We start from the raw sequence: 7,993 nt of genomic DNA, 5'->3' as shown, positions 1-7,993 counted from the left end.
TTTTTTTATATAAAAGGGAGCACTAGGAAGAATACTTCATGATATCCCAAGACGATACAAGAAGCAGGTTTGACTTTTGTCTTGTTTCAACAATAATACTGTTGCAAAGAACAAGGACGTTTGCTTAGATTCACTGTTACCTAATACCATATGATAAAAATGTTTTTGACTGGTTTGTTAATTGTAATTCTGAAATCATATTTTAACCAACGCAAAGCTCTTCTCTTAAGATATGATGTTCTTGTTGCTATTATGTCTTGTTTTTTGTCTTTAGCAAGAATATAAATACTCTCAGCTAATCACCCTTTACTCAAACTTTGTTACAGTAGCTGGAAAGGTTCCAAATTCCCATAAAGGTTCTAAATGATTAATAGTACATGTTTATAAACATTTACAGATGATAATTAGTATCAACTTTAGATTTAGCACAGCAAAAACATGGGGAAATAATAAATAAATTATTAATAAAGATGTGTAAGTACTAGAAGTCTACATACAATATATATATATATATATAAATATATAAACACGTCACCTATATATTTAGTTTCAACAATAATACTGTTGCAAAGAACAAGGACGTTTGCTTAGATTCACTGTTACCTAATACCATATGATAAAAATGTTTTTGACTGGTTTGTTAATTGTAATTCTGAAATCATATTTTAACCAACGCAAAGCTCTTCTCTTAAGATATGATGTTCTTGTTGCTATTATGTCTTGTTTTTTGTCTTTAGCAAGAATATAAATACTCTCAGCTAATCACCCTTTACTCAAACTTTGTTACAGTAGCTGGAAAGGTTCCAAATTCCCATAAAGGTTCTAAATGATTAATAGTACATGTTTATAAACATTTACAGATGATAATTAGTATCAACTTTAGATTTAGCACAGCAAAAACATGGGGAAATAATAAATAAATGATTAATAAAGATGTGTAAGTACTAGAAGTCTACATACAATATATATATATATATAAATATATAAACACGTCACCTATGGAGTCGCACCGGTAGTGACGTCATGGCTGTCGCCGGCCAACGAGTTGGTGTTTTTTCAATGTATGCTTCAGACACGGGTCACGACGAGGCGTTCCCCATAGCGACCCCTAGAGGACGCAGTGTCTCGTTCCCTACTCAGGGAACCATGGTTACATAAGTAACCTGAGACGTTTTTCATGAGGGGTGGGTTAGTGTAAGGGTATAGAAAATAAAGTATGTACAGAATAAAAACCATTACGCCTATGGAGGTGTGTGTGTGTGTGTGTGTGTGTGTGTGTGTGTGATTGAGTTTGAAAGTAAAAGGTTGGTTTAAGCACTTAATGACATTTTCCCATTTTCTGTGACATAATCTAAAATTAATAAGTTGTTTTAAAAGCAAAAAACACATTATCTGATAAAAGTATAAAGAAGCCAGGGTGTTTTAATCTAATGAACAGTGCTACAGTGACCTGTTAAAGTGGGACAAATTTCATGATTTCAGATCAACTTTTGATTTGATTCTGATCTGGTTTCAATATTCAATTCATTTGGATAAATTTCAGGTACAGTAGCTTGATGTTCATTTTTCTCAAGGAAAAAAAATCTCTCAACTAATGCTGTAAACAATCAGGGAGCTCTGTCAGCTGGCTATTAAATGTTAAAATTAACAACTCAAATGAATATAATACTGTTCTTATAACAATAATATTATAATATTTTAATGATATAAGAGTAAAAAATATAATAAATATGTAATATACTCCTCTCATAGATGCTAACTAAAGATCTAACTAAAATGCTATGGTCATTAAATGTATGGCTATCTTGAAGTAAATGGACATATTTGTTACAAGCTGTTGATGTCATGATTCACAAGCATGTTGGCTTTTTTAATTTGGTGTGAGATTTACTTGGGCAGCGCAGCATGAGACAGAGCCTGAAAGCGTGTGTCTTATGCCAGATTCGTGAGAGTTGGCAATGCTGCATCAGCTTGATTCTTCTCATGAGAGAGTCGTGATATTCACTTCTCTGCTGAAGATTAAGAGATTGTTATGAAAGATAGTGTAGCGATCCAGTCAGTGAAACGACAACTGGACGGTTTTTAGCTTGCTTTTTATTTACGAGAGCGCCCGAGGCAAACCCAACACTTGAGCTCTCCTCTCTCTGAACTCACAAACTTCCAGAACCTTTCCCCCAGACTCCACCCACCCACGAGTGCGCAGACTCGTTCTTCAGAAGAACACCTACCCCTTAAAACCCCCATGCAAAAAGAACACAAAACACAGGAACAGAACATATTTGACTTAAATCACACCTGACAGCATAACACACTTTTTCAGACTTGCTACACTATTATGAATTCAAAGGCATTTTCAAGGCAGGAAAAAACTGCTGTTGCAGAAAAAAAGTTAAGAAGACAGCTAAAAAAGAATATCTATATTAAGGCAAGTGAAACTGAAGTTATTTAATGAGTAATTTAAATAGGTTCACAAAGAGCATAAAAGACCAATGTTTAGCCATTTTAAAAGCTTTATACTGTATAATCGAAAAGCCTGTATTCATATCTATAAATGTATGTTAATTTAAATTAAAAGCTTAATATTAATGGTCAGAATAGAATTGATATGTGTAATGCATTAGGGATATAATATATACTAAATTATTAGCAGTGACCATATTTTGTCAGATACATGTTTGCTCACAGCTGATTGGTCCAGTTTGGTTTACAATCCCTTACCTAGAATAAAACCTGCTCTGGAGTGGGTTAGCATGAAACATGATAATTTACCATGGCGATGAACACAGCTAAAAAAAAAAGCATATTGAAACCAACTAGAGTTTGCTCAAAGTAAACTCAAACCTAGCTGGGTAACCGACTTTGTTTAATAGGCCAGATCTTAATTTGAATGAAATGCCCATAGAATATTATGCAATTCATTTCTGGGGTGCAAAAAGAACCTAGAAATGCCGTCGTTCAGTATTTATTTTGTAAATAGTAATCTCATATATTGTTCTACGCACTACTCTGTTACCACAACCCTCAGAGAAGACTCTACTCTGCTGCAGAGAAAACAATAAAGGAATCGGGTTTGAAGCTAGAGAAAACAGTATCTATGCCCCCATTTCCTGTGAAGGCCCCAACCAACCTGTTGATACGACACTGGGGGAAATACAAAATATAACAGACGTTGACCTCGATGTGAATGTTGAGAAACCTCATAAAACCTGCATAGATTCATATTTCAAATGAATTTGTAATACATTATATGACAAGTGTTATTTATACATTAACTGCCTGATGCCTCGAGTATACCTTGCAGTAAACTCTTGATTGAGTTTGACCATAAATATAACACACACACACACACACACACATCTAATGTCAAGATATTAATATGACAACTTACCAATAATTATGATAGAAATTGTAGGCCTAAGCTTTGGCTCACAGCATTCTGAAATGGTGTCTTGTCGAATGCAGGATTCAAACTTTTGGTTTCGATTTCTATCCCGGACTGTGAAGGATCAGATAGCAAGCATTATTCCTACTGTGATTGGTCGATCCTCAAAGCAGAGGGCTGCGATTGGCCAATGTCAGGTATATGAGTGTGCTACTCACCTTTCTCATTTTTTGTTTTAAATTAAACATGAACTCTCCATGCGTGCTTATCCACATGTTTACATACTTGGCAGTCAGACACTGGGCATCAGTTTTATTGTGTGTGGAGTTATAAAAAGTCATAATAAAATGCATTTTGGGTGGATTAGATTCTGGAATCCCTCATATTACCAGTGAAAACACAATATTACCAGTCAGTAATACATATGGGTCTTACTTGTTAATCCACGAACTACACATTCACTTGAATGTGTCAAAAATGTTTACAGAGATCAAGTTTGCTTGAAATTTGATATTTGTCAGACATTCATGCATATTTTTCCTATTTTAATTTTTGTTTTGAAAGCATGGTAAAAACTGGTCAAATGTACCAACAATCACATTTAAAAAATATACACTTTTTGATATACCATAAAAATAAAAAAAACAGGTAGCCCATCTGAATTAGGACATTTAGGCTATCCATCTAATAGTAGCCTACCAAAATCTTATTAACAGTAGAAGTTAAATCTTACTGTAGTCTTCAAATCTGGGTACTGTCTTACGTTTTAAAATCACAAAGGGAGTTTGGTCCCATCAGGCTAACGTGACAGTCACGACTCATGCAGCTGTAATTACTTGCAATCTTTACAACACGCATTACATTACCTATTTCATGACACACTCACATTATGGGTATTTGGCGCCACCTATTGTTGTGGGTGTATTATTGACATGTCAAAGTCTAGGCCCTGAATATAAGACGACCGCGTTTTTTCAGATGTATTTCCAAGAAAAAAACCTTATATATATAATCTTATATTTGGGTAATTAACTTAAATGATTTTAGCAAATGGCTGCAATATAACAAAGAGTGAAAAATTTAAGGGGGTCTGAATACTTTCCGTACCCACTGTATATATATATATATATATTATATATATATATATATATATACACATATTTGCCATTTAATCCCAAATACAAAAAGTATGTCATGTTACTAGCTCCTAAAGGTCTAAACATTGGACCGTTTTCTAGATTATTTTGAGTCCTAAAGTTAGCAGCAGATACAATTTATTTGGCTTCTGCAGGCATATATTATGATACTAAGCAGAGCAGAAGGTTCCTGAGCCCTCCCCAGCTCAACAGCGCCCCACAAATTCCCAATGTAAATCTGTGGTGAAAAATGGAACTGCAGCGTGCTATAATTGAGAGCCACTGGGCCAGATTTGAGACTGCCCAGCTTATTTTCACATTACTTTGATATCATCTTGATCTAGAGGATCAAGGTTTATGTAATCAGCTTCAGCTATGTGTATATTAGTCTGCATCAAGCCAGTAACTAGTGGGCATGTGTCTTCTTTTTATAAGGAGTAATGTATCAAATTAAAGTACAAATCCTTTTGTTTAAAGATGCTTGTGTGAATAGCCTTTATATAGTTTTGTTGTGTTTGTGAATATGTTTGAGAATAGACACGACTTGCTTTTCCACATCGGAATTCCTCCACAACTTGTAACATTCTAAAACAATATATGGAGGCAATAAACATTAAAGGATTAGTTCACTTATAATGTCCTTATAATTTACTCACCCCCAGGTTATCCAAGATGTTCATGTCTTTCTTTCTTCAGTCGAAAAGAAATTAAGGTTTTTGAGGAAAACATTCCAGGGTTTTTCTCTATATAGTGGACTTCAGTGGGGTTCACTGGGTGGAAGGTCCAAATTGCAGCTTCAAAGTGCTCTACACGATCCCAGACGAGGAATAAGGGTTATTATGGAATAACCTAATACATAAGGGTTATTATGTATATTTAAACACACACACATGCATGTTTATATTTAAGAAAAATATGTTGTGTTTATATATTAAATATTTATATATATATATATATATATATATATATATATATGAATATAAATGTATACATGGAAAACGTGGAAATATTTTCAAAATATATACTAGATGTGTATTTATACATAAATAATACATACACACAGTACACACACATAACCTATTTATGTAAACAAAAACTTTTATTTTGGATGCAATTAATTAATTAAAAGTTAAACTAATTAAGTATTTTACAACCTTGTACATGACGACTGCATGACATTTTACAACAACAACACAATGACAGAAAGCCATGACATTTGTCAACGTTACTTTTACTTACCTTTATGAAAATGTCGAGAGCAAACATACATAAACGGAGATACGTTGCCCAAAGTGATGTTTTTGCGTCTCACCGCTGCAACCCAGGCCACCCGACGCCTCTTTGTTACGGTCCATAACTTTTCTTCCAAGTGGGAAACTTTAAAAACCTTTCCTGGTGGTGAAGCTTTTGACCGTTTCTATCGTGTGACTTAGTATTACAACCTTTCACACAACAAGACCGTACCATTGTCTTTGAAATAAAGTGAATGAAAAATACAATTCTCCAACAATATACTATCCCGGCTCTGATACCTTACAAATGGCGGCTGCACCCAAAATGCACTTCGGTTCTCGCAAGCGTGACGTCACCTGACAAAGACCGATTGGCGGTTTTATTTTTTAAATCTACAAGTATCAGAACATTTTACATTTTAAATGTAGCCTACATTTTAAACAGAATATTGTCATGTTTGTTCTATTTTGCAACAAAATAATTGTTCCAACGAAATCCGTATCATCTGGTGTATGTCTCCAAGCAACATACAGCGGTGTTTAATTAGTGAACGAATCTGCGGCTTTGAACGATTTGGAGAGTCAGTGATTAAATAACCCATTCATAACTAGGCCTACAGCATTTTGCGTCGTTAATGAATGAATGAATGAATGAATGACGTGACGCCTGGCTCATTAAGACAGCGACTTGTCGCCACATATTGGTGGTTTTATTTTTAAATCTACAAGTATCACTTCGATTTGCCATAATGTATTGCTTTATTCCATTAAGTGTATTATTAATATAATAAATGTTAAGAATATGACATAAAACATGACATACAATTAACAAGGATAAAAAAGATTTGCCTCTATAAAGGTAAAAAAATGCACCTGTAAATCAATTTAAGGAGGCAAATATTGTCCTTTAATAGAAAAGCTGTGACTGCGGTCTAAGTGGAAGAGAGGGAGTACGCAGAACAGAAGAATGTTAAATGCCCCAGGAGGTACGCCGCTGGAAAAAGTTTGAGAACCACTGCACTAGTATATTGGGCTCAACAGAAGCATCAGTATCCTCATTTATACCAGCTGGCATTGGCATTTTTATGTTTCCCTGCATCCTCTGTTCCATGTGAAAGACCTTTTCCAAGGCTGGAGAGGTTTTGTCCAAGTAGAGAAATCATCTAAACCTATAGGACCTCTGTGAATGGACACAAATAAACTGCAGAATCTCCACAGAATCTCAAGATTCCCCCTCCTAACTGTTTGCAAGTCGTAAAACTGATCAATGGTCAGCCCAGGAGCCCAATTGTCACCAGACTCACGTAGCTGACTTTCTTGACCTCGGGAACACATGATTCCCCTCACATCCTGCATTCCAAAAGAGATGCGCTCTTTCATTGCAGACAAAGAAACACGGAAACTTGAACAGACAATTTCAAAAGGACAATCATTTAAAGTATAAAGGGTAACTATATTCTCAAATAATGTGTTTTATGTCTTTTATATGCTTGATGTAAGGGAAACAGGTCAGTTTAGCTCAAAGGGAATCATTTATGATTTTATAGGGAATTTGGACAGAATCACTGTTTTACAGCTGATCACTGAGTCGGCCAGCGATTCATTGAACGAGCCGTATAACATCAATTCTGCAATGGATATTAATATCCCAAAGTATAGTGAAAACACTATTTATTAACACAGTAACAAGATCAGCAGTTAAAGACATTAACTTGTAAGCACAAAATTCAATTCAATTCAAGTTTATTTGTACAGCTCTTTTCACGATACAAATCATTGCAAAGAAACTTTACAGCAAATTAAGTTTCTACAATATTTAGTGGTAGCTTATCAGTGATGACTGTCAGTTAATGTTCATATGGCAGAAATATCAATTAAAGACGTAATCAAACAGACGATGAACAGCAATTATTATATGATGCAATCAAACTTATAGCAAAATGTGGTAGTTCTGTAAGTTGTTTCAGGGTTGGCATCATCTGAGGTCCTCTGAGGGGTTGGCATCATCTCTTCTCAGGTGTTCTGGATCCAGACTGAAGCTTGTGTAAATCCTAGTTAAGGCAGGAACAGGGAATCAAATAGTGACATAATTAGCGTAGCTGCTGTTCCAACCAAGCAAAATTGATTTGTTTAACCCAAACTAAAGAATAATAATGTGCATTTGATCAGATATAACTGCAGTACAAGATTATGAGATGCATTATTTGAATGCTTGGCCAAAGAGATGTGTCTTTAATCTAGAT

Source organism: Sinocyclocheilus grahami, unplaced genomic scaffold, assembly GCF_001515645.1.
Source record: "Sinocyclocheilus grahami isolate Dianchi unplaced genomic scaffold, SAMN03320097.WGS_v1.1 scaffold1119.1, whole genome shotgun sequence".
Lineage (NCBI taxonomy): Eukaryota > Metazoa > Chordata > Actinopteri > Cypriniformes > Cyprinidae > Sinocyclocheilus > Sinocyclocheilus grahami.
The sequence above is the reverse complement of the archived record's forward strand: the minus strand, read 5'-3'. Positions refer to the sequence as shown.